This window comes from Poecile atricapillus, chromosome 1 (genome assembly GCF_030490865.1).
Source record: "Poecile atricapillus isolate bPoeAtr1 chromosome 1, bPoeAtr1.hap1, whole genome shotgun sequence".
Lineage (NCBI taxonomy): Eukaryota > Metazoa > Chordata > Aves > Passeriformes > Paridae > Poecile > Poecile atricapillus.
In genome coordinates, this window is record NC_081249.1 from 99,011,422 (window position 1) to 99,037,321 (window position 25,900).

The 25,900-nt window shown below is 38.1% G+C and overlaps 1 long non-coding RNA gene across 1 annotated transcript in view; it reads left to right on the forward strand.

The window, feature by feature from the left end:
• The first annotated feature begins 3,150 nt into the window (after positions 1–3,150).
• The window catches only part of LOC131586617 (uncharacterized), a 62,637-nt gene continuing 39,887 nt past the window's right edge, over positions 3,151–25,900 (forward strand). Inside the window, exon 1 of the long non-coding RNA XR_009279187.1 lies at positions 3,151–3,295. This is a non-coding gene — a long non-coding RNA (uncharacterized LOC131586617). The remainder of the gene's footprint in view (positions 3,296–25,900) is intronic.

Sequence of the window (25,900 nt, forward strand, 5' to 3'; positions counted from 1 at the left end):
GCCAAATTCTTGAGTCATTTAAGAGCTGGTGGAGAAAGGAGAAAAGCAGCCACCCCCTGCCAGCTGGAGCCTTACTTAATTCACTTACACTTCATCTCAGCACGCTACATTTTCAGGTAAGCCACACAGAGCAGAGGTGACATTAACCATGCCATAACTTGTTTTTCTTCTTTTAGATCCCTTTGACCTGGCCTCTTAAGACCTTTTGGTCCCCCAGTTAAATACCTCAAGAACTTGTTGATGGTCATGAGTACCCATGTCCCAGTCCTCTGTTTTACTAAGAGTCCCTGTGTGATTGTTGGCTCCAGTATATCTATGCCTGTCAAGCAGAAAAATGGCTGCTCATAGCAGGTAAAACCAAAAATCAAACCAGAATGAGTGGCTCAGATGTTGATGTGACTGCTGCCTAATGCCATAGCAACCTGACACAGTTTAAAGCTTCCATGCAGGCCTAAAGAGGAGCTCTCAAGCTTTAAACAGAGTAACGATAACTTCATTTAGGTATATTTAAACAATTTTCTTATATGTGATCCTTTGAAATATCTGATCTAATGTTCTTGCTTGAGCTTTTTCAAGAGATCCAGGAGCAACCTACATTTGCACAGCACGATAGACACAGAGAAGTTAGTTTTATAACCTGCCTTTCTTAATTGCCCTGTTTTCAACCTTCTCTAAGTTTTACTCATGTATTTTTCCTTTCATCTTCTCTTTAGCTGGGAGATAGATGAAATGCCAGACCAACAAAATAGGGATGTAGTCTAAAACCTAAGCCTTTAGTTGACCGATAGCAAATACTCTTGGGATCCAGCTGAGTTCTAGCTTTCCTCAGTCTGTACAGGTACACTGCCTAATCCTTCTCATCTGCCTCACTTGTGCTGGCAGCCAAATGCTTATAAATATTTTGCTGGGTTGCAATTGTTATATATATGACACATATCTTACTAAAGCTTGCTCACTGTCTTTGGGAAAATGGGGAAAATTAAAACCCTTGTCATAATTAGGAAGTTCATCAGAATTGCTATTTAAAATCTCCCAATCACAAAAACACTTACCAAATCTTACCAAACCCTTACCTTCCCAGTGTTTTGATCCTGAACATAGAAAAATATTTCTAGATTTATAAAGCCTGTCATATTGATGACACCAAAACTTAGCCCTTCTGAGTGTATACAGAGAGCAAGTTTTATTGCAGCAAGGGAACTTAATCCACCCCAGCTGGGCCAAGCTTATTTAAATGGTTTCAGCTGACATACATTTATCTCCTCTGTCTTATCCTATTCCCTCAGAATTGTGCTTTGCCTTAAAAAATAATACAATGTTGTTAAAACAAATTCTGAGAATATAATTTCTAAAATGTGGCTCCTGAAGGCAGATGACCTTTTGGTTAGGGAAGAAAATATTATTAGTCCAACCAAATGTTAATTACATTTGGATTAAACTAGGTAAAACATTTAGTCCTGCAAGCACTAGAATTCCACAACTAAACATCATATTTAAATTTTGTAGTGCAATACACAGTTTTTGTTTCAATATTTCCATGACCTTTTCTCCAATCTGTAGCAATTCCCCAGATTGCAGGTGCTTGCCCTAGACTAGCTTTTACTATTATTTCTGTTCTATGCTCGCCACAATTAATTTATTATAACTTTGATATTTACTCCTCACTCCACTTTCCCACATGATTCATTACCACCCTTGAGCTCAACCTTACAGATTTGCCAGTGCAGATATGACCAAAAGGAGTGGGCCCAATGCTTCCCACATCACACTTGCTGCATGTGAAGAGCACAAAAAATGTGTACACAAGCTGTAAATCTCCATAATCTTCTGCTGAATAAGTTACTGACAGCAAGTCCTTTCATAGCCGACTCTGGTTAAGGTGACGTCAGCATCTAGACTGGAGAAAATCTGTGTGTTCTTTAGCATGGACATGTTACCTAACTCTGTTTTTTCAGGGCATTTTTTCCCAGTTATTTGGTGTAAATTACTGTGTTCTTTCATATAGCAGACAGAAGTTGAGAAATTAACCTTTACTATTAACCTTTACTTCATTCTTTGTGTGTACTCCTCCAGGCCTTGTGAGTACAGTGTTTTTTCAAAGTATTCTCTTAAGAGGAATTTTTTCTATTAATTTCTATTGTTCTTCTGAATATTAAATATTTTTGCATTGATAGAACAATTTATGGAAAAAGGCCTAAAATGTAAGGGTAATAATCTGTAAGTCTCTATTGGTTATTATTGTATCTCTAGTTGGTTGCAATTATTGTATCTTCTTTCTCTATTAATAACTCAGGGTAGATTTGTCCTGACTCTCAGTGTGGGTGAGAGAGAGTGAAGAAAGCAATGGAAACTGCAGTGCTGTTTCTGCACTGCAGTGCTGCCATCCTGGCTCACAGGACTCCCCAAGGGAGGATTACAGGTTTTGTTGGACCAGACCTGCATTTTGTCAACTACACAAGCACAAAAATTACTTCCATCCAGCACTGATTAGCGATAGCATTCATAATCAGTGTCATTACTCTTACTTGCTCTTTGTTAAAGAGTCATTTCAATTTCTCCTGCAAAATCAGCCTCTAACTAGAAAGGACAACATCTGACAAAAAGAGATCTTGGTTAAAGCTGACTGCCCTCCCTCTTCACTCTGTAGCATTTTGTAATTAGCAGTTTATGAAAATGCAGTTGTGGAAGTAGGGTACTATTTTTTCCCTCTCTTCACAATTTTCCCTAATTACTGTGAAACCTACGCAAGTGATGCTGTAGTTCCCAGTCATGCCAGAGTTTTCTCTCTCAACACTCAGGAGCCTTTCCTCAGTGGGGCAGATTAATACAGGTTTCCAGTACCTTTTGGAGTTTTCCTACAGAAAAAGGCAATTCTTTTTGCATGTCTCTTTGTGATCAAAGTTAAACCTGTCCAAGTCAGAATTCAGAATGACTTAATTTTTTAATTAAGACATTACACACAGGAGAGAGAGCTTTCCTTGGAAACTTGGTTCAGTTTGTTACTAGCCCCACAGGGTGCCTGAGATCTAATGAAGTGAAGGAGGCCCTAATTATGTAGCCCAGTGACAAAACACCACTCCATTCAGGGCAAAGCAGAGGCATGAAAAGGTTAGGATGACCTTTTCGTGCCTCTGCTTTGCCCTGAACAGACCTTTCCTGTACAAGTCTTAGATAACCTACAAAAAGGAGAGTTGAAGTCTGTATTTCTTCCAAGAGGGACCAAAGGACCAAACTGGAGGAAAAGCAACAACCTTAAATGACCTTTTACTTAGAAGAAAGGTTATCAAACCAAAAGGTGAGAGGTTATTTACTTTAAGGCTTGAAGGGAAACACGCGTAACTGATTCAAATGATATTAAGCATTACATTGTCTCAACAGTTTACTTAAGACACTTTTAATCAGCATTTAACTGATCAAAGTATTAACTCAAGAATTTAGCTGTGCATTTTCAACATAAGTTATTTATCTTTGCATTTGCAACATAAGGGATGTGATTAATTGAAGGGTTTCTTGCTGTACACAGCTAACATTTCTTTAAAACAGTCAAATAATTTTTGCTATCTAGGGACAGTGTTTCATTTAGGGAATAGTTTTCATAACATATTTAATTAACACTAAAGTCCTGCATGCCTTAAGTTTAGGTTGAGGATAACATGCAATAGAGGAGCCTGCCCATTTCTAAGAGAGGCAGAGAATTTAAGTACAGCTTGGTAAAGAAATAAAATACAGAAATGTTAATTCTTTCTGGTTTCTTTGGTGTACAATAGAAATATTTCTTCCATGTGTCATCTATTCCAGAGAATAGACTTGCATTTACAGAAACTAGTCCAGAAAGACAATGATTAGGGAGGTTTGTAAAAGCAGACAAAAAACTCTATTTTTACTGCAGACCTTTCAATGTGGTAAGTTGTGTGACAGCAGGTGACTTCATGCACTATTTAATTTGTGGAGTTCTTCAAAGAAAATAATCCAAATGCCCATTTCTGTAGCTTGTCTTTTGCCTTTCTTTTGGTTCATGTACTATTTCAAAATGCTCATTTCTGCATCTGTTACAATTCTGACACCAGTACATCATTAATTAATGGCAACATGGTTTTCAAATTGCAGACTGAGGACAGTTACTCAGAACATGTATAAGACATCCTCTTTCACTAAAACGATGCCTCGAGTATAATTTTCAAGAAAGCAAAGGTTGCTTGCTAATTCAGCCTTAAGATAACTGTTCATTAATTGCTGTCTGTGTGAGATACAGCAGAAGCTTTATTGGTTTTCTTGTAGCTTAAATTTTCTAATGAGTGTAATTAGGGAATACTTTTTACTAAGTTCTTCATTTATTAAATATACCTGTTCCTTAGAAATGCCAGAGAAGCCTCTTACACGGATAATAGTCTTAAAGTAATTAAAGTTGATAGGAACCTATCAGAATTCATTTTCTAGTCAGATAGAATTTGCTCTGGTCCTAAGGGCTTTCTAGTTCATTTCTGTGTAAGATTTTTGATCTGTGTTCTTATCATCTGGGAACATGTCTGAGCAGTCAGCTAAGAACACCTCGCATCAAAAGACTCACCTCATTTGGAAGCAGAACTGATTATTTTTTTGCTGCTCATTCTATTGCTCAGAAGAAAATATCATGCATGATGTAAAAGATCCACCTCTTCAAGCTTCAACCAAGGATCTATGGCATGAGAATAATTCATGTCTTAAATTTCTAGCTATTGGTTTGCACCTCTGTTTCTTGATTTTGTTTCTGGAATTTACAAGTTAAGAGTTTGCAGGAGAAAGATCTCTGTCTAGATCTTTCCTGATAGACCCTCCCAGTGGAGTGATTTCATATGGCAAATATTCCTGGAGATAAATTATTTAAACCTAGGGCCTGTACATATACACAGAAAGGAGGAGAAAGGGAGAAAAATTATCTGTGTAAGTAAACAAATATCTGCCAACACGAGCTGAGAACATCAGGCCTGTGGCATCAGCTTGCAGGGGGACTGACTGCAAGCCACCAGCATCAGAAGTGCAAAACAGCCTTTCAGTAAAATTGCTGTCACCTTCCCATGGGGCTGGTGTGTTAGCAAGCTGCCCTGGGACACCGCTCTGCCAGGGCCAGCCCAGAGGTGTGTCAGCAGCCTGGGTGCTGGCCAGGGAATCTGTAACCCTGTGAAAACCCATCTCCCCAAGAACACACCCTGGCAGCTGCCCAAGGAATATCTTCTCCTGCCATCCCTCAGGCTAAAATTATGCTCCAAGCAGCTTGAGGACTGGGCAACAGGATCAACAGTGCCCAAATTTTGGGCTTTGGGAGCTCCAGCAGACCTGATAAAACAATGCCTTTTTGATAAATGTTTCTGAGATTCCATTTCTGAGGAAATCTGTTGCACTTGTGGGCAATGGAGACAGGCTTTCCCCATGGCAGGGACTGCAGTGCGTGCTCACAGGCTGGCAGAGCTGCAGCATCTGTGCCCCTGCTGCTCCAAAAAAAGCCTTTCCTCTGCCAAACAAGATGAGAAGTGATGTCTGCAGAACATAACTGAGCAGGGCTGGGGCCAAGAATTCCGTCCTCACTTCTGAGGCCCTGAGAGAGCTCCAATCCTTGTTCATCTCCAAGAACCTCCATTATGAGAGATTTCAATTAATTTTAGATAGGGCTGCAGTGGTTTTCTAGTTACCTGACAGAAAATAGAAACTGCACTGCCCTTTCAGTTTCCCTATAGCCTACTCCACCTCAGGCTTGAAATCTACTTTTGAAAAGCCCTAGGTTTTGCATATATTTCTTCCATCAGTAATTTCTTGTTGCTGAAAAGAAAAGTGAACTCTTCATTCAGAATCTAGGGTTGCCCCCTGCAAGATTCTCCAAGATAGAAATAATCATGGTCCCCTTTAGTTTGCATACTGATGGTATCTCATAGCTATCTAATTGCCTACCAAACCAGAAATTCTTCCATCTAAAGCACCTCCAGCTTGTACAAGTCATTATAGAAAAAAAAAAAAAACAAAAAAACAAAACACCAAATCTGGAGCCATAATTACAAGGGCCTTACCTCACAAATTTCACATGCATCTGAATCACCAAAGAGGTCATGCTAATTGGAAACTACCTGAGGAAAGTCATGTACCATAGGAAATTTATTTTGGCTTCCATGTCTCCCAAACAAACAAAGTCTCTTCAACACAGTTACTTCTCCTGACAGAAACCAACCAATTACTGAAATACAAATCTGAACAATGCTACTCCAGGGCACAATTCAGGATAAGAGCAGATTTGGGAACACCTACACAGACTTTACACAACATTGAATGCATCACCTTTAACTCTTCCAGTGACAAACTGAATAAACACACCATGTCCATGAGCCTAACCATGGATTTAAAGTCTGCACCCAGTGTTGCACAAACTCTGTTAGACTTCAGTCAACAGAGATAATTCAACAGACTTAAGACCACAGTCATGATAATAGTAAAAAGGGCCTGCTCAGCATCCAGTATCTAACCATGATCATATGTGGATCCCAAATCAATAAAAATAAAGAAGAAGGATGAGAAAAGGGAAAAAAAAGGATCATAATTATTTCATACTTAGTTTGCTTTGCTTCTCGGTGAGCAACTGGTAGAAGGAAGCCACTTCAGCAGCTCCTTGCTGTGAATGTTCCTGTAACTTCTACATAATCCAAAGCTCCTAAAGCTGTGTGTGTTATATATTTTTATGCACTGCACTTGTTTCACTGGGAGATTACAGGACATAAGTTCTCTGAGACATGTGATTTTGCTGCAAGAGGTGAACATTTGGCTTCTACCTGGTGCAAAGTTTTCATTAAACTGAATGTCTTTCCACATTTACTTTACTTGTTGAGAAGCATACAGTTAATGAGACATCATTTATTCATTTCATGATCATGGCAGTAACATCTACTACGTGGTACTAATTGTAGAAGTGAGCAGCCTTTGTATAAGTCACTTTGTTTAGTTTTCATTCTTTAGCCTGAATGCAAATTTTAATTTTATCTGAATAGGGCAATTTTTTCTTATTCAACTAGTGCATACCAAGCTTAGCAATTCTTACACTTTATAAATTTCACCAAAATATTTTTCAGGTTAGATTTTCCTTCTATTGAAATGGCTCCTTTTCCAAGTGCTTGTGATGAAAGTAGATTTTGAAAAATTACTTTCAAATACTCAAATGTATATATATATATATATATATATATATATATATATATATAATTTAATGTGTTTTGTCCAGTTTTAATGTTTTTGGAACCTGAAGATAGTAACTGTAATAATTTCAGTACTTCTTTAGCAAAATTGTGCTTTATGTTTATAGTCATAATTTTAAAATATCTGAATGTTGGGTTGAGTTTTGAAACTACTCTCACCCAGGGCTGTGGAGAGAAAAAAGAGTAGTTTATTACAAAAAGAGTGTGTGATTACAGGTTGCTAAGGCTGACTTGAAAATAACCAGGACAAAATTTCAAAAACAGTGGTGAATGTGCATGAATTATTCCCCAGACAATCCACTTATAGTTCTTTTCTGTTAGTCTGAATGATTTCCTATTTCTTAAATCTAAAAATTGTCCTTTCCTGCAGTTATTTGAGTGGTATCTTTTGCTAATAAAAAGAACTTTGTATTTGTCAGTTAGAAAAGAGTATGCTTGTTTAACCGAGTAACATTTTAAAATCAGAATTTTCTCTCAGCCAGCATCTCATTAACACATACACAAAAAGCACAGTAGTATAATAGGATAAAAATATGAAGAATTTAATTGGTATTTTTCTTCTGTCATTAGCAACTTTTTTGGGACCTACTTTCCAGTAAAATAGTATTATATTCCCATGGAGGTGTATGATACATTAAACTCTATGTTGCTATTAAAATTGTTAGACTAAATCAAGACAAAGATCTATCACATAATACATAATGTTCAGCTGTAGCAAAATAGCAGAATAATTATGAACCTAGTTATGAGATGTACAGACAACTGTGCAACCCAGCTTATTAACTGGCATAGGGAATTGTTTAAAATGCTTCACATGGATAGTTTATTTCAGAAGACAGCACCAGAACTTGCAAAGCTTCTTCATTTTCATTGTCCAGAGAGTATTATACTTTAATGTCAATTGCTGACAGTGAGTTTTTCCACTTAACTACATCAAGAAATAATCAAGAGTTAATTAAACCACTCCTTTTTGTTCATGGACTACTGATACTTGAAGCCCTACAGGCATGAAGTTCTTGAGTCCTCAGAGAATAAGCTGATGTTTCCTCGCCTCCTGGAAATCTTTTGACTAGTTGACTTTATCAGACAGCACAGGGAAGTGTTCACCTGGAAAAATATTGCTCCAGATCCTGGCATTCAATGCACCCACTCACACAGTTGGGTGAGAAAACTCCTCTGCCTTGTCATTCTTTTATTGTCTGGGGTAGCAAGCAGTAATAATAATTTTCTCCAAAACTCCTGTTTCTCCAGAAGCAGTGAATGCCAGTGAAATGGACTCTGCTGCCTTTGGTACCCCAGGTAATAGAACGGCAGGCGCGCTCGAGGCTGTGTTTATTCTTGGACACAGGGGACTGGGTTCTGGATCACAACTTAGAAACATTACAAAAGTGCCTCAAAGTACTTTCTTGCTTAGGGGTAACCTAAATATATAGCCAACATTAATCTCCAGCTATTATTTCCATTTGAGACATCCCTTAGCCATGGAAATACATGGCCAACTCAACTGCAGTCTGCCTTCAGAGGGCTACTTTTAGCATGGGACCCCAGCTCCAGTTTTATAGCTCCCATTTGTCTGGGGTCATAGGTTTTCATTGCAATGGAAGCAAGCAGATTTTCAAATGCTGCTTGGCATGTGTTAGTATGCCAAGGAAATACTCTTAAAAGATTGTCAGAGACTGATTCCTCTTTCATAGAGAGAGGGATGCTTGGCATTCTGCTACAACTTCCCACATTTACCTTCTTTTAGGAAGACAGCTGACACTACTGCATTGTGACACTACAACATTGCTGTTATAATTAACAATTTGCAAGTTCCATGGTATATTTCTCTTCTTACGGGAGATTCAGCTCCTTTGTCTACTAGTTTTCACAGGAGCCAAACATACCACCAGTTAGATGAGTAACTAACTCCATTTTAAAGACTTTTTTTACCATAGATCTCATCTCAGTTTTGGGGTTTTTTTTTTGCTTTTTTTTTTTTTCCCCCTTGGCTCCTTTCTCTTAAAATTTCACTTCATAACTGTGTGTTCTCATGGTATGGATATTTTTTCTCATTTCTTTCTAAGTTACAGTTGTCTGACACCCTAATGGCTTATTATCTCTCTGAAACCTTGCACCCTTAATATATTTCTCATCCACCTAAGAGAAAGAGCTTAGGGAAGTGCTGCTCAATTAGCCTGTGCCTGAGATAACAGGGGCCAAAGGTAGTGTGCTTAATTTGCCTTGCAGCAGCTTCCTGCGTGTCCACAGCTTAAGCTGGCCTACCTTCAACTCTTGGTCAGCTCCAATCTGGTTATAAATCAGTGTAATCATATCTAAGAAGAGGTTTGGATTGAAAACCTCCTTTCTTGATGGGCAACTGTATTATGTTAAGCCTCCCTAAGTTCTGTTTAAATCTTCTAACTAGTAAAGATGAGTCAATTTTTTACAATAAAATTGAAGTCATGTTTTATTAATGGCATGCTTGGGATTGCTTCACTGTTCTTTCAGTTGATTATATCCATGGTAGCTCTCTGGTTTCTAGGTACTCTATTTTAGGTGATTTTGATATATTCATAAATGGCAATGAATATCTTGATAATTCTGTAATATTTAGTGACAGGTACATCAGTTACATTTTTAAGGTAGAAAGAAAAAGTTTATTTCTTTTGTTTGACTGAAAAATGTCAGCTTTTAGGCCACAGTACATAAATAGTGAAGAAGTTTTTAAGACATTTGAATTATAACAAAAATTTTCAGTATTTCTTAATATTATTGAAGATTTTGAACTAAAATAGAAGCTGGCTCCAATCTATAAGAGGCATTAACCTGTGTGCTGTTTTTACTGTCTAAAACTTGACATGAACCCCAAAAAGAGTTTCTCCTCCTCTCTGGTCATGTTATTTGCCACAGTAGAGAAACAGCAGAGTTTGGGTATGTTTTTTCCATCCTATCTTATAGCACCTCCTTGCTGCTAAAGCACCATTATAATCTTTCATTACAGGCTGAAGTTAACATAATACTACAAGGCTTTTCTGAAAGTTTAGTGGCTTTCTAAAGGGTCACCTTCTTAAAGTCGTTCCGTGACTCTCTCAAGCGTGAGAAGTACGGAACATAAAGGCTATAATCTGAAGGTAATGCTGAAGAGGGAAAAGTACAGAATGGTCTTTTAAAGTAGTATGGTTAGACTAGAATCACTGAACTAAAGGAGGCTTTTATTCAGAAATGGGCTCATATGAAGATTCTTAACTAAAATTTTCCTATATACTTGCTCTGAGAGAAATTTTCTGTTGCTTATTCTGTAGGAGTTTGAATATCAGTATTTCATTAGCTAGCTTTTGTAAGCAGGCACTGCCTTCAGATGTTAGCATAATTAAGCTAGTTCAGGGGGAAGCACAAATATGAAATTCAAATGGGCTTTACAGTCCTCACCTATTAAACCTTCCTAAATGATGTGCTTTACCTCCTAAATGAGGAGGGCATTTACCTTAATATGAAGATAAGATACATTTAGAAAGAGCTACCTATTTGCATCGAAATCAACATACGTATAATTTCTTCTTTCCTGTAAGAAGGCATGACTATGGGGAACGCAGTGAAAATTAATGCAATAAGAATCTGGTAATGCATTCAGAAAGAAAGATAAAAGAAGAATAATCCAGTGAAATTCTAGGTCTCTGGAGGTGCGGGTTGTTTCTTCCAAGTGGGTGTAATACAGCAGCAAACCCAAAATGGTTTTTTCTTCAGATTGCAAAGGAATCACATATCTTCTGTTAGATGGCGGCAATAAAGTAAGTATTTAAATGTGCATTGCACTGAGAATTCAAGTTGGAAAAGATAAATTAATAGAGTAAAGATTTGGCAAGTTGAAACAACCTGAAGGGATATCCACTTGAGCAAAGCTGGGTAAACAGTTTTTACTCTGAAATTGAGCCAAAACTTACAGGGAAGTGGGAAAAAAGTAGAATAAGATAGCTGTGTTTTCCAAGGCCAGGTTAGCAGCTGGCAAACATTTGCTTATTTAAGAGTGAAGGAGAGCTGGCACAGCCATGAATCCAACAGACCTGGTCAGTGAGATGACCCAGGGGTTCTTCAGAAAAGAATCAGAAAAACAACATAAGATTCTGAATAGGCACACAGGCTGTCTGGTTTTATCAGTCTAACGTTTCAATTTTTTAAGAAGATGAATGCATTGGGCAACCTTGAGGTGGAATGCTAATGGAAAAGTTCAGGAAAAAAATTAATAATGATAAGTGTTAATTCTTTATTAAGCCCTTGTAAACCCCAAGCTGCAGCTTCAAAAATTCATCCCTGATAGTCTTGTGACAATTTATGTGCATTGATTAGGATCTTGACTGGTGATTGCAATTAAAGGAGAGACAGAGCCCCAGAAATGTGATTTTCTTTCAGCTTTTTTTCAAATGTCCTTTTTGCTGCGTTCTTAAATTGATTCCGCTGCCTCCATTTGGCATCTGTCTTCCAAATCAGAACATGCAGGAGGGAAGATTCAACACCGTCTTTTCAAACAGGATAAATAGGTTTGCATGGTGTCCTCAAGTGACTCAGAATGGCAGTGGAAAAGCAGTGGCCCCCAGTTCCTCCTGTGTACTGCTGAGCGATGTAACTCTGAGCCTGTGAACAAGGCAGGCGTGCAGCTTGCTCAGAACAAGTAGCAAAGAATTTGATTTCTTAGCAGATGCAGGGAAGGCAAAGAAATGCTTAGTCGAATCTATTAAATTTTCCTAACTGGGACAAGGTATTCTTGTTTCCAGTGTCTAAGCAACAGAGTATGAGAAAAGTGTCTGAAAAGCGCAATGGAAAATAGTCTTAATTTAATTCATGTGACTGTGTTTATGTATTAAAGAAAAAGACAAGATAAAATAGCAGCTAAAATTGAATATCAGGTTCCTGATTTGCAAACTATTAAAATTAGGAATATAAGGCACTTTTTGCTCTTGCATCTTGGAAATCTGAGTCAAACCTGTTCAGTTCTGCCATCACAAACCTTAAAGAGGCCGCTGCTTAGAACTGTGCAATTTACAATTTTTCTTGAATGGAAAATGTAGATTAATTTTACCTTTAATAAAAAATATGTTATAAAAGTTGAGAGCAAAATATAGGAAAAATCTAATGTATAACTGAAGCTAATTCATTGAATTTGACAGGAGCATAAAATATTTTTGAAATTGTTTGAATAATTTTTTTCCAGGTTTTTTTTTTGTGTGTGGGAAGAAAACCCTAGAAATGTAGTACATTAGGTCTGTCAAATTTGTCAGCACAGTGAGATCATGCAAATCTTTCCTCAATGGTGATATAGATGGATTACTGCAGGGGATGTACTAGTATGGATTTAAGAAAAAACAAAACCCACTAGGAATTCTAGGAAAAAAATTCTCTAATGTGATATTCCAACTTAAAATTTCCTTTCTAATGGAAAAATACTCCTTGTACCTGGGCATGGGAGAAATGTTCAGCCTTTCCCTAGCAAGGTTCTGATTGTCAGATTGAAGTCACGTATATTGCCCTAGGAAGCAAAGAATGCTTTATCTCCTCACTCCTTTACTCTTACACATGCTTTCAGCTGTGGGGAGAGCTCATGAAAACTGGCCAAATTCCTTGTTTATTTAATGGAACTAACACTCTTCTAATTTGGGCAATAGAGCTGAGTCATGGCTCACATAACTGCTTAGCCCAATTTCTTTCTTTGTTATTTACAGCTCAGGGAAAAGAAGCCCACGTGATGTTGTTTCAAATGATGCTGATATTGAGGATCAGATACCTGATCAGTGGGGCCCCAGCAGCGGAAATCTCTTTAGCTGGAAAATTAAACTAAGAGATTATACCTGTCACTAACACAGGCTCATAAAAGTATTCTTTTTAAATCTCTCCACAGGACTAGGGAACTAATAAATTAGCTAGCTCCATAAATGAAAACTACTAAGTATGAAAGCCAAGAATGAATCTCACCGGTAAATTCTGAATTGTTTCTCCCACTTCAGCTAAAAGCAAAGAGCCTGAATATTTACTTATCTGTCTATTCCTAATTGTCTGTCAATTACAGAATGAAATTAGAGTGTGAAAATGTTATTCAAAGTCTTGCTCAGCCTCAGGCAGGTTATGTGATGTGTCACTGCTCATGCAGCCGCTGTGTACTAAAGACAGGGTAAGATGTGTGGAGCTGAAGGAAGGCAATATGCTGTCGGGTGATGCCCAGAAATACCTCCTAGTGTTTTGTTTCAGAATAGTACTGCAGTGAAATATCAATAAATCAGAGCAGACTAGCTTATTGCAGAGTTTATGTAGCAAATGTGTCTCAAATATGTTCTAGATTTGCAGACCTGTACAAAAGTTCCTCTGGTTATTTGACTGCTTAAATAGTTGAGAAGAAGCAGTTTCAACTTATTACATACCTTTCCTTTCAAACTCTCCCCTGAATTCATGAGTGCAGGGACAATTAAAGGAAAATATAAAAGGGGGAAAAAAAAAAGAAGAAACAACATAATATGAAAGAGTTCTGGACATGATTGGTTCCTTTGAGGAAAGCAATGGGACAGTGAAGGAGGGACTGCATCTCTCTGGCAGGATAGTCTCCTGAGCTTCTGGGAAAAAAACACACTGGGTAGTGGGTAAATGTCAAGCTATATGCTTTTAAAATCTTTCATGGTTCTCACTGTTGGTGTCATTTTTAATGAGCGTCTTGTATTGTGTCAGAAGAAGAAAAGAGAAGAGCTCTCATGCGGCTCAGGATGAGCTAGAAACGAACAGTACTGCAAATAAAGCTATTATGGCTGAAAGGTGGTGGTAGAGGTGGTAGGCACATCAGAGAGGAGGCAGCAGATGGGAAGGGACTCCTGGCTATAAGCAGGCTCCTGACAGCACCCAGCCACTGCTGTAGCTGCACTGCACTGCAGCACAGAGCTGGCTTCTCTCCTGGCTTCGGGGACTGAAGCACTGCGGGAACTCATCGGTGCAGCAACTGCATATGCACAACAACCTCTGTAGAGAAGAGCAATCATCCCCTCATGCTGCTGTTTGTTGTTTTCCAACTTATGCTAACATTTACAGGTCTCTAGCACTTTATAGTACTGGCTGGTATTCAGAGCGTTACTGAAAGTCCTGCTGCAATCTTTAGAATGTTAGGTGTAAAAGGAGAGGAAATGTTTAAAAGTGAGACTGACATGAGGATCTCCTGCTGATATGGCAGAGATAAATGACTCGGGTGAGGCACTACAGTTTCTCCATAGAGATGTGCACACCCCAGAGAGCCCTGATGGACAGCTGGGTGTGATGCTCTCGGCTCTGGAGGTTACCATTCCACGAGTCACCTGCAGCCGATGGATTTTATTATCATCATCTCCTACCGCTGCACCCACGCCTGTGAGCAAAATGATTCCAGCACAGGACAGGTATAGCTGTGCCTAAATTATCAGTGCAGGTATGCTGCAGTGCACTGGGAACCATTACACAAGCATGGCCAAGAATGTGTAAGAGGATAGCCACTATCAAATTATCTGACTGCTCCTCTGAAGATCACTGCACACAGTGGAATGGAGTGCTAAATAAAACACTGAGATACTGACTTGTCATGCACGCAAAGCATGTGGCCACACAGACCAAAAGTCAGTCAGGTGTGCCTAAATCCCAGGACTCTGCTCAGAAATCCTGGATGCTCTTCTGACACATGGATTAGCAAACAAAAGGCATCAAAGAAGTCAAAAGTTCAAGTGTGTTTCCACACAGCTCTATATTGTGCTTGTCTGTGCTTTTAATTGGTTTAGTTCATTACTGCAGCTTTTTTACAAAGAAATTATAAATTAGTAGTGAAGGGCATAGAAACTATTTTGATCCAAGATACCCTTTGATTCACTTGTATCCTACAGTGATTACTAGCTCCTTTGTTCTCCTTATTGCTTATTCTAATATGGATGAGAACACACATATTTTGTTTTTATTCTGACTGGGCCAGATTATCACAGCATTGTCAAAAGAAAAGTACTTTAAACAGCATGTGGCTTTTAGTTCCATCACCACTATAGCAAAATAAATGACAGCAATACATCTCATATTTAAAACAGTTCATCATCAAAAGCCATATACAGCGAATGGCCTTTCCTGCATACATGATTTTGCACATAGATTTAACCTCTTTCCTTTAAAGACCTGGTAGTGTTTTGTGGATGTGATGTCTTGAAATCTCACTATTAAGACAATTAAAATATTTGAATGAAGAACTGTGGGACAATACCCTGACTTTTGTTCTCCAAGTTACTTTGTCTCCTTTGTTTTCTAGCCAACTGCAAATGCTTCAGATTGAGAAGACTGGAGAGAGGAATTGGAGTTAACAAAACTTATAACTAGCATAGACATTGATGAGGACAAGCAGAAAATTATTTTAATGAAATTTTCATTAAGAATTTGAGTCAAGACTGCTTTTATCCTGTAAAAAGATACACAGAGCTGTTGTCAACCCTTTCTTAGTTTCAATCCTCTGCCTGCTTGCTTGCACTGGAGTTTTTTATGTTACATTTCACAAACTAAAGGTTCTTTTTCAATTTTTCACATGTAAATTATTTTCTTGCTTCCAGTACTTTAACACTTTTATCAGTACATTTAGTAGTTACAGACTTTTAAATTAAATATATTGAAATGTCTATTATAAACATTCTTGTTTTATCCAATATGTCTGGTATAAGTGCAGCTCATATTTCCACAGGTTGCAGTGTATAAATCCTAAATCATCAGGATTAACAGGAAATTCTGTGTTGGTTTCTTCTGCTCTTCTTCTATATGGACACATTTTACTGCAGAAGGTTTCTGGCAGCTGATGCTGTCTGTACTACTAGCACAAGAGAGCTTGATCTTGCCCTTGGCTTTCTTATATGAAGGCTATTCAGGCTTTTCTAAATCCAATCTAATTGGCTTTGTTTGTATAACAAGATGGACTTCAAGCTTCTTTATTTAACAAAAGATACCTATTTATCTTTATTCAACAATATGGACATAAAGTGAAAGCAGATGGGGTTTATTTCAGACACGTCCAATATCCAGATTGTTTTCAATTGACAAAGGGAGTTTTCTGAAAGCCCAGAGAGGCTCTGAACCACCACAAAAGGCTGCCTGGGCTAAAGGTGCAAGTGGCCAAGCACCCATGACTGCAGTGCAGTCAGAGCTTCCCAAGTCTCACTTCTATTAACTATCCCCACTTTGTTTAACAAGCACTTCATTTTGTATGACCTGCAGCACTTTCTACGAAAAGTACAGATTATAGGCCTAGTTTAAGCTTTTAAGCTTTTAATTGCCAATAAACAGCTCTTGGCTCATTTGACTTATTGCCACATTAGCAGACTTTGCTTTACTTCCAAGTTTCACCTGAGCTTACCACTGATTCACAACTGCTGTCAACAGGATCACCCTTGATGCAGCAGCTCCAGAGAAATAACCTAGGGTGTTTGCAAGCAAGATTTCTGAAGAGCTGAATCAGGATAATTATCCAAAGGGCTTAGAGCGTTGCTGAGATCTGAAGACCTATTTGGGATGAAGAGGGGACCCCTGTCCACAGTCAGCAGGTCTTTTAAAGATCTACTGCAGGAGGTCACTAGAGAACCTGGTGAGATCACTGAAATTCAGTGCAGGCAAAAGTTTTGTGTAAATTTTATATTAGAGGAAAATAGCCATGGGAAAATACCAGTGTCCATCAGTCCACTGATCAGGGAAAAGGTCAGAAAATTATTCATTTGCTCACCAGACCCAAGGGTGAGCCTCAGGTGATGATTTTACTGACAGTAACAGAAGGACAATATTTTCTAATCTGTGCAATAAAGAATCTAATCCTTTCTCTCTGCTAGTAAAAAATATGAGTTTTTTCACTGTAAGCTTTTGTAAATGTATGAAACAGACTAAAATAAAATTGACAGGCAGTAAGCGCTCTCTGTTTTTACAACACTACAAAATGCAAACCCTAAAGGACCATCCACTTCAAAGAAATTAGGGGCTCTCAAAATATGGTTTATCTCTCCAGAAAGGGGCAAGAATAATTTTGAAATAAAAGCTCATTAATAACTCTGATCTTCATTTCAACTACTCACTTGTCATTTAGGCAAAATCTCAAAAAGTAAGCACTACTGTTTCTTCGTAATAAACATAACCTGCTCTTTTATTAACTTTTTCTGGTTAAAACACAAACTTTTAAGTTTTGCACCTCTTTTATGTACTACTTAAAGTACTGTCTGTTAATGCTAACTGTGAACATTCTTGTTGTGTAGTTAGAAGCATGGCTAAAAGCACTGAAGTCTCCTCTGCTTAGGTATCAAGACCATATTTGTGCATCTTGTCTGATGTAGCTAAATTATTTAAACTCATTCAGGAGGGCTGTATTTTAAGATTCAGGTTCCATCTCTCAGACCTTTCTGGACAGTTGTGTGATCCCTCATCTTTTTGTATGGTTGATTCTTCATTAAAATGTTGGGATTCCTACTGAATGAGGAGGACAGGAAGGTTACTGCTGTCTGCTAACATAGTTGCAGGCAGAATTTTCTTGCAAAATCTGGGATCAGGGGAGCAGATTTGTAGAAGATGAATGTGTTCTTATGAACTTCACTGCACTCACAGGTGACTGGCTTTGGTGGCTTCACCTTATAGTGCCAGAAGCTATTTCTGGTGGCACACCTCCCTTCAGCTCCATGCTCATAAACCCTCCTAGTTCAAGCATGGTTTTGGTAAGCTTAGCGTATGAGCTCAAGTAATTTCCGCCAACTTGAAAGAAACTTGAAACTACTGAGACAGTGAGGAAGGGTTTTCCAGCTATTGGCTTATGGGCCACATATTTATTTCTTCTGTAGAGTCCAACCTAAAATATACCTTCATCACCTTACACTGAATGAATGTTGAATGAAGATGAAGAAGGACATTATTCAGAGCCAGAGTTTTGTTTTGGTTTTTCTTTAACTGAAAAAACATCTGACACTCAAGGAAAAAAAAAACCACTAGTCAGGACTGACTACTTTATATCATTTTAGGGAGTTAAGGTGTTAATTTATGCTACTGTTACTATGTGTAAATTTGCCTTGCATTCATATACATATTCTTCTGATATGAAATTATGAGACCAGCTGTTCTCTTCCTAAAATCCAGTTTGCCTCGTTATATGAGTAGCACCTACCTTACTTCACGAGGTAGTTGCTACTCATATACCATATCAGCAAGGTCTCCTTTGGGTCTTCAGTCTGTCCCTGTCTCTCCATCATCCCCTGTGGCTTTGCAGCATAGAGGGATCTCTGAAAAGGCATGGGGAGCAGCTCTCTAGATCCCCAAAACACATCCTTGTTTTTATCAGCAAATTGAAAAATATGGTCACTAAATTAAACATTTATGCCAGGAAACATTCACGCAGCCTCTGCTGTGACAAAATCCAAAGATATCCCTCCTCCTCCCTGCTCTGAACAGGCAGAACACAAATAAAGACGCCGGGCTGCTCCTAGCAGATCTGTCCCTGCCCCTCACCAGCCTGCTTCATCAGAGCTGTAAATGTGAAAAGCGATCCTCTGAGTGACTTCATACAGTAGGGCTGGGGAGAAACAGAGATGTATTCCTAACATGCAGGCACTAGGTAAAACCACTTTTACCAACTTCACCATTTTGCATTATACATTTATGGTAAAAGTCCTAAAGAACACCTGAGAAGTTACCTGCCTTTCTGGTGAGTTGTATTTCATCAATAAGCAGAGATCTATCTCTCTTCCACTCAAATTGTTCTTGGGAAGTAGAGCCATGCCTGAGGCCATTTAGTAAGCATCCTGCAGCCTTAAGTGTTTGCAGTGGTGAACTTGGAAATCAAGATCATAATAACTCTCATGCCTTTAAAAAGAGATGTAATTTCTGTATTAAGTCATGATCATTTCAGCACAGAAGTCCTAAGTTTGGTTAGTCTTTATCTGAATTTCCCACTAATTTTCACACTATTGGTCCAGCCCTCATGTTTCAAGCTGGCCTTTGTTCTGAGGCTTAAGTAATACCTGCCCTAACAAGGCTGGAGTTGGAGGCCTGGTCTACTGAACATGAGCCGAAGTGTCATAGTACTACTCAAGATGCTTTGATTTTCCTTATGCATTTCAGCAGCAGAAAGAGATTACCAAGAGCAAAATTACATTTTTTTCCTGTGGCAAGTGCTAGACAGTGGCATCAACATACTCTTTAAGCCAGTGAGTCAGATGGGTGCACTGCTGGAGATCCCTACAGAATCTTCTTACCGTTTCATTTCAAGTGGCCTTTTTTTTAAAATAGTTACTTTTTAATGAGAAACTGTGTGTAACATTGTTAAGCTTGATTAGGCAAATTTAATTGGCTAGAGTTAATGTATTTGTGCAAAAGAAGCACTCAGCTTAAGCGTGATCCTTAATCTTTCAGTAATTTAGAATAATTTAAATAACCACAAAGTATTTAACTTGTAATGGAATGTATTTCAAGTAACTTCTGTTGTTTCTTCCACTGTCTTTAAACATTGCATACTTCCATTCCTGGCATTGGCACTCCTCAGTTTCCATGTCTCAGACACAGCCATCCTCTGCTTGATGGTTTGGGCTCCTCTGATGCATACTTTGGTATTAAGAATAAGTTTTATGACTATTTGGCATTCTCTAGTTGAAAGTTTTACCATTCTGGATTACAGACACCAGATGTAATTAGTTTCTCAGCACACCATCAGTGCTTGCTCTGATATTTATCTACTTCATCTCCCTGTTCATTAAGCTGCTGCATTCCCAGAGCTCCTTCCACCACAGGGGTCTGCAAGAACATGGAAATCAGAACAATTGAACCTTATACCATAGAGCTACATCAGTATAGCAGATTTCCTTGGGAAGTATTTCTAATCATCACTTTCACTCCAGGAATTTATCTTCCTTTTTCCTAAATTTGCTCTGCCTCATTTTTGGTTTGGCAATGCTCAGCAGAGAAGTGGCAATACAGCAGGACTCTCAACATTTAAATAGTCAGCTACAAACATCTACAAAAGAACAATCCTTCTTAAAAGCAATTGTTTGCTTGATTGTTATTTCATACTTCCATCCTAGCTGTTATGACACACCTCAATACATATCTGCTCTGGCTACTCAATTCTAATTATTTCCTCTCAACAAGTGGCACTCTTTTTCTGTTCATGGTTCTCCTATTTTTATCTTATAGGCTTGTGTTAATTCTCACTTAATGGGTAAAGGTAAATGCCTTCTGATGCCTGTGATTTAATTTTCTATTGTACTTTGTCAAATGAACACTTTAGTCAGTAAAGTTAAAACTCGTATTATTTGAAGCATGTGATGTGGATACTAAAGAACAAAGAGCTGACTGAAAAAATGTATCTCTGCTTCAACGTGTTCTGTATTGTTCATCCGTAATCACAGCCTAATTGAAACCAAATTGAAACAAAAATTGAAGCAGAATTTTGTTTTTCTGCTGTTTGAATGCTCTGTCCATGCCTATTGGTTTTCAGAATACCTCTCTAGTACTGCAACTAAACAAGCCAAAGCTGACTGTTGCAAGGGGCTGAAGATTTCAGTTTTCTAGATGTGTACCCCTGCCTACAAAACAGAGCACAAGCATGGCATTGCCAAAGGGCAGAAGTCTTCTGAATTTTCCCTCACAAACAACACGGTTTTAATATCAACCATGTTTGGTATTTTTTTTCCTTGCTTTTACAATTAAATAAGGATTAAGCAGTACCAATGCACTTTTACTGAGCAGAGTGACACCCAGGTTATTACACAATCCACCATTACTGGTATGTCTTCTGTGCTCCCATTGTTTTCCACCTGTTTCCTGCAAATGATGGGAAAAAATATGTTCTACATCATGTTCATCATCAAAAACCCCTCCAGGCATCCAATTCAGCATAAACTATCATAGACACAGTGCACAAAACATCCAGTTCTCCTTTCCCATTTATATTCTCTCCTGTGGTATATTTTTAAATGTACCTGTGCATTACATAGAGACATCTAATCCTATTATTTCTGCACGGTTTCATTAGTATATGAAATAAAACTCCCAGGCATTATGCTGGTCATCCCTAGCTTTGTGTAAATGAACCACCTTTTGAAGCAACAGTGCATAAGTTTGTCTAAATGAGGCTGAAGAATTCTCCTAACTGCAATATACAGTGTCATTATTGCTTCATTCTCTACCAAGAACACCTTTGGCCAATTCTAGAATTGTCTATAATAGCCTTTGTTAGAGCCAAGCTTTTGTCTCTTTATGCCATAATAGGCTGAGACTACCAGCTTACATTATCCCCTATCACAAGTACAAGACCTTGCTTTTTGTGCTGTGAACTTTTTTCCATTTTTACTATGTCAATTTTTTGCAAGATATTCAACTTCTGGTTTCTATTAAAGATGCCCCCAAGCTTTGTCTTAGTGCATTTTATTACCATGCTTTTAGTACTTTTGCCTATCTTATTCATTATACATATTTACTAAAGGTCCCATGACAGATCTTTGCTAAACATAATTAGTTAAATCCCTCTGAAATTTCTAACATTCTCTATTTTTCCTCATTAGTAAGGATTGCTTATTTAACTCTTCTACCAATTTCTATCTTCTTCTGCTCCACATCATTTTGATTTCTTTGATTTGTCTTCTTGCATGCTGACAACTGCCCTGTGCTTGCAATAACCCATATTCAATCCTTTGCTACCGCAGCACAAAAGTGGCCTGAAAAACCTTCCTTTAAAATATTCAGCTTTACCACCTCACTTCTTACCCAGCTTGGAAAGACAGTGGGTTATTTGGTAAGATTTGGGGGGTTACTGTTTCTTTAGAAAGAATTTAAGACTTTTCTTTTGATAACAACACTCAAATTTATGGTAGAATTTCTCTCTAAAACAATATTTGTATATTATATTCTTTTCATACAACACTTCACAAAATAAGTGCTTCATAAAAGGGTCTTGGATGCCTGTGAAGAAAAACCTCCATGCAACTCAGCAACATCAAGGTGCTATAAAAAGTCAAACCCTCCAAGTAAGGATTACATATTTCCCAAGAGGAATAAAGAACATCCAATAATTCATTTTCAAACAGAACAATAAACTGGCTTGTGTCCTGTTTAGAGAGTTAATAGGAACTCAATAAATCTTAAAACTTCTGATGTGAATCATTATTTCAGTCTTTTAAGCAAAGTATTCAGAGGAAAAACATCTTTGTATTCCTGTAGGGGTCAATGCATGGCCTATTGTCTAGAACTATAATGCTTTCCATAGTCAAAGGCTATATGAGGGTTACTGCCAGGCTGCTCTTCCATTCACCTTCTTCTTTGTGTCTTTAGTTATGCACTACCTTACAAACCAGTATAAATCAGTTTAAAAGCTGCTTTTAAAGAACTATTTATTCTGTCAATCCAATAAATTTCACACTTTGTCAAAGCAAGGGATGCTCAGTCAATCAAATTATGTAAGTGCATATGTTAGTGTACAGTTTTGAATTCTTCATCTTATTAAAAGTCCAATACAAGTTGTTTTCTGGTATCAAATATTTGGTTTTTGTCAAGAATTTTTCCTTTAAATCTCCTGTAATCCCAACCTGCAGCATGAGCTACCTTGCCTATTTCCACTGACTGTGGTAAAGCTTTATGCACAGCTGGTTCTCATTATAAGATCAGTTCTAGATATGTCTCAGACAAACAGACCTCACCCACATGATGTAGACACTTGTTAAGCAAAACAGGACTCTGAACTATTGAAGTGTGACACACAAATCAACTGAGTCTTACTGATGATCTGTCTCAGGTTTATCAGGATACCACAAATGCAGATACCATTTTAGAATGTCATGCTGTGATTTTTAACCTCCTTTTCAAAGTTTCCCTGTGTCTTTATAGTCTCTGATTAATGGAAATAACCACCTTAGAGCAACAAATTCCTTGTTCTTGACATGACACATATCACGTGTACGTTTGAAATATTCAATAGAAGTTAGTTTTTCATAAATCTATCACAATTATATATGCAGCATTTTATATGAAGAATGAACGTGGAGCCACGTGCATCCAACAGAAAGCATGAAACAAAAGCAGGAGTCTTACTCTTGTTGGCAGACGCATTTCAATGTTTACTGGATTTCTAATCACTCTATGGTGGAAATGACTAAGTGACCATCCTGCCTCCTATTCTGTAACTCTTTCCTCTGAGGGTCACAGGAGGCTGAGGTCCCTGCCAGATATATTAACTCTAGTTCTCTCTTGCACACAAACAGAACTGAGACTGCTCTGCCTGCTCTCTGTGCCTGGGATGACCACACAGCAGCAAAGGGTGCACTTTCCCACTCTTCCTGCCACAGACTGCAGATGGAACTTCCTTCTAACTCTGGCTCATCCTGTCTCCTTCCCTTGTAACCCTGGGCACCCCTCTAGGAAAACATTACTGATGGTCTCTGCCAGGTTTGTTCTCCCTGCCTGGCATGCCATGTACACCTATGTACTTTGTGCACAAATATTGCAGTTTCTGGGTTGAATATCTTACTGCAAATCATGCAGTCTGTGTGTGATAAACACTGGAGGTTTCCATTTTCAGTTCTTTTGTCCTCCCCAATCCCAGGACAGCTCTTCTATTTATTGTTGTGCCCCAGAAAACCTGTTCAGCTAGTTTTTCAGTTTCTTTGATTGATTAACTTTTCTGTTACTAAGCCAGGATCAAGCCTGCTTTCCTTTCTTTCTGGCAGTACTATTCTGTCTTCTTGTGCTAAACTTTACAATGGGATCAGTCATACCCGAATGAACCAGAGAACAATGGTGGAATATGCATTGTTTGGTGGTCTGACACCTGACCATTATTTCTTTTTTACATCAAGCTCCCTAGAATCATGAATGTTTTCCTAGAACAATGACTTTAGTATTCAATTTGAAATAAGTGGATATGCCTCTTTGCAGAATATAGATCTTTAGTTTTTTGTGGCAACCTTAACATCTCACCTTAGAACTAGTCTAATTTTCTCTTTTGCTGTAGCCCACAGCTTTCATGCTGAGCATTGAATGACAATAATTTGCAGATTCTGGAAACCTGGATGATACTAGAACATTCCATAGGCATCCTGACTCCTTATCTTTTGTTTTTTTCTCGCCAGGCCGTGCTGCTCTCCAGGTCAGAGGGGAGAGGTGGGGAGGGACTTGGGTCCATGCCACAGCCCAGGGATTCTGTCCTGACAGCTAACAAGTGACACAGAAAACTGCAGCCAAAGTTAGGAGCTGCACAGAGGTGCTCCCATTACACTCAAAGCATGAAGACAAGCAGTGTGGAGAGCTCTCTGAGCTCCTTTGCCTACAGATCCTGGCAGTCCTTTTTTCCCCAGAAGATTGGGCTAGTACTTGGACAGGAGGATCCACAATTTAAATTCCATCATCTCTTCCATTTCAGTGTTTCTAGACACTGATGTTCCCCAAAGATGGTCAGCTACCTACTCCATTAGTAGTCAGTCTTCATTAATTTTCCTTATAGATTTCTTACCACCCTCTGAGCTATGTTAAAGAAGTTGTTATTCACATGCAACAATGTTTATACTGAAGGATTTTGGTTTAGTTTTGCTAATGGCATCAAATCAAGGACAACTTTTTTTTTCCCCCTGTACAGCTTTTAGGGCTGTTAGCAGCTTTCAAGTGCTCCAGGTATGTCATTTTCAAGAGTTAAAATTGGGCAATTTAACTTTGACAAAAATTCCTCTTTTGTATCCTGAAGTTTAAAATGTTTGCCCTCTCCTCAATCCTGCTCTTTAATACATGGTCAATTTGTTTCGCTTTTGTGTTACTTACATGCACAAAGCTCTATTCTTAACCTTTCCCAGAATTTGCCTACACAAACAGTCACATTTAAATTTCATAGCTCCATGGTATGGGAGGGCAATGAATGTTAAACTTCCAGTTTAACCTCTGTTACAGCATTATGTCATATTTTTTGTGACATTTTGTTGGGCATTAAAGCATACAATTTTCTCCTCTCACTGCAGCAGTAGCAGCAGTCATTTTTTTGCTCTTATTAAGTAACAGAAAAGCCAAACCATATGGCTCTTCTATTACTTGTAGAGATGCAAGAATACAGGAAAAAAGAATCTGTGTTTTCATGCCCTTCAGGGAAGGGAAATACATTTTTTTTCTGATATTTATTTTGTGGTGAAACTGTGGCTCATTGGAATATTCTCTCAAAATATACTGGAAATATTTAGTTTCAAAAGCCTTCAAGTCAAAAAAAAATCAAACAAACAAAAAAAAACACAAAACATAATGAACATGATAAATCCAAGTTTCAGCTAGTTCAGGTGTGACCAAAATAGAATTTCAATACTGCTCATTCATTACAGCACAGCCCCAGAATTTCCAACAAAATTTAAGTATTTGCTTATACTTTCTGTTAGTCTTTAATACAATGCTGTGCAAACTAGATCACAATATGCCTAACATGCCTTGATCATTTAATAGCCTTTATCTCTGAAAGGATTATTTTTGTCATGTGCATGCCCATTCTGCTGATACTTTCATACCATTTCTAGGTCCTACAATAATGACCTCTCCTTGCCTAATAGCCAAAAGTATCAATAACTCATCCTCCACCCCCTCAACATTGTTTCTCCATTTCTTTAAAGATGAAAATCACTCAAAACCATCAAACCTTACATTAGGTATCTTGGTATTTGGTATTGCTCACTCTTTGGTATCCACTTAATGACACATTGCAT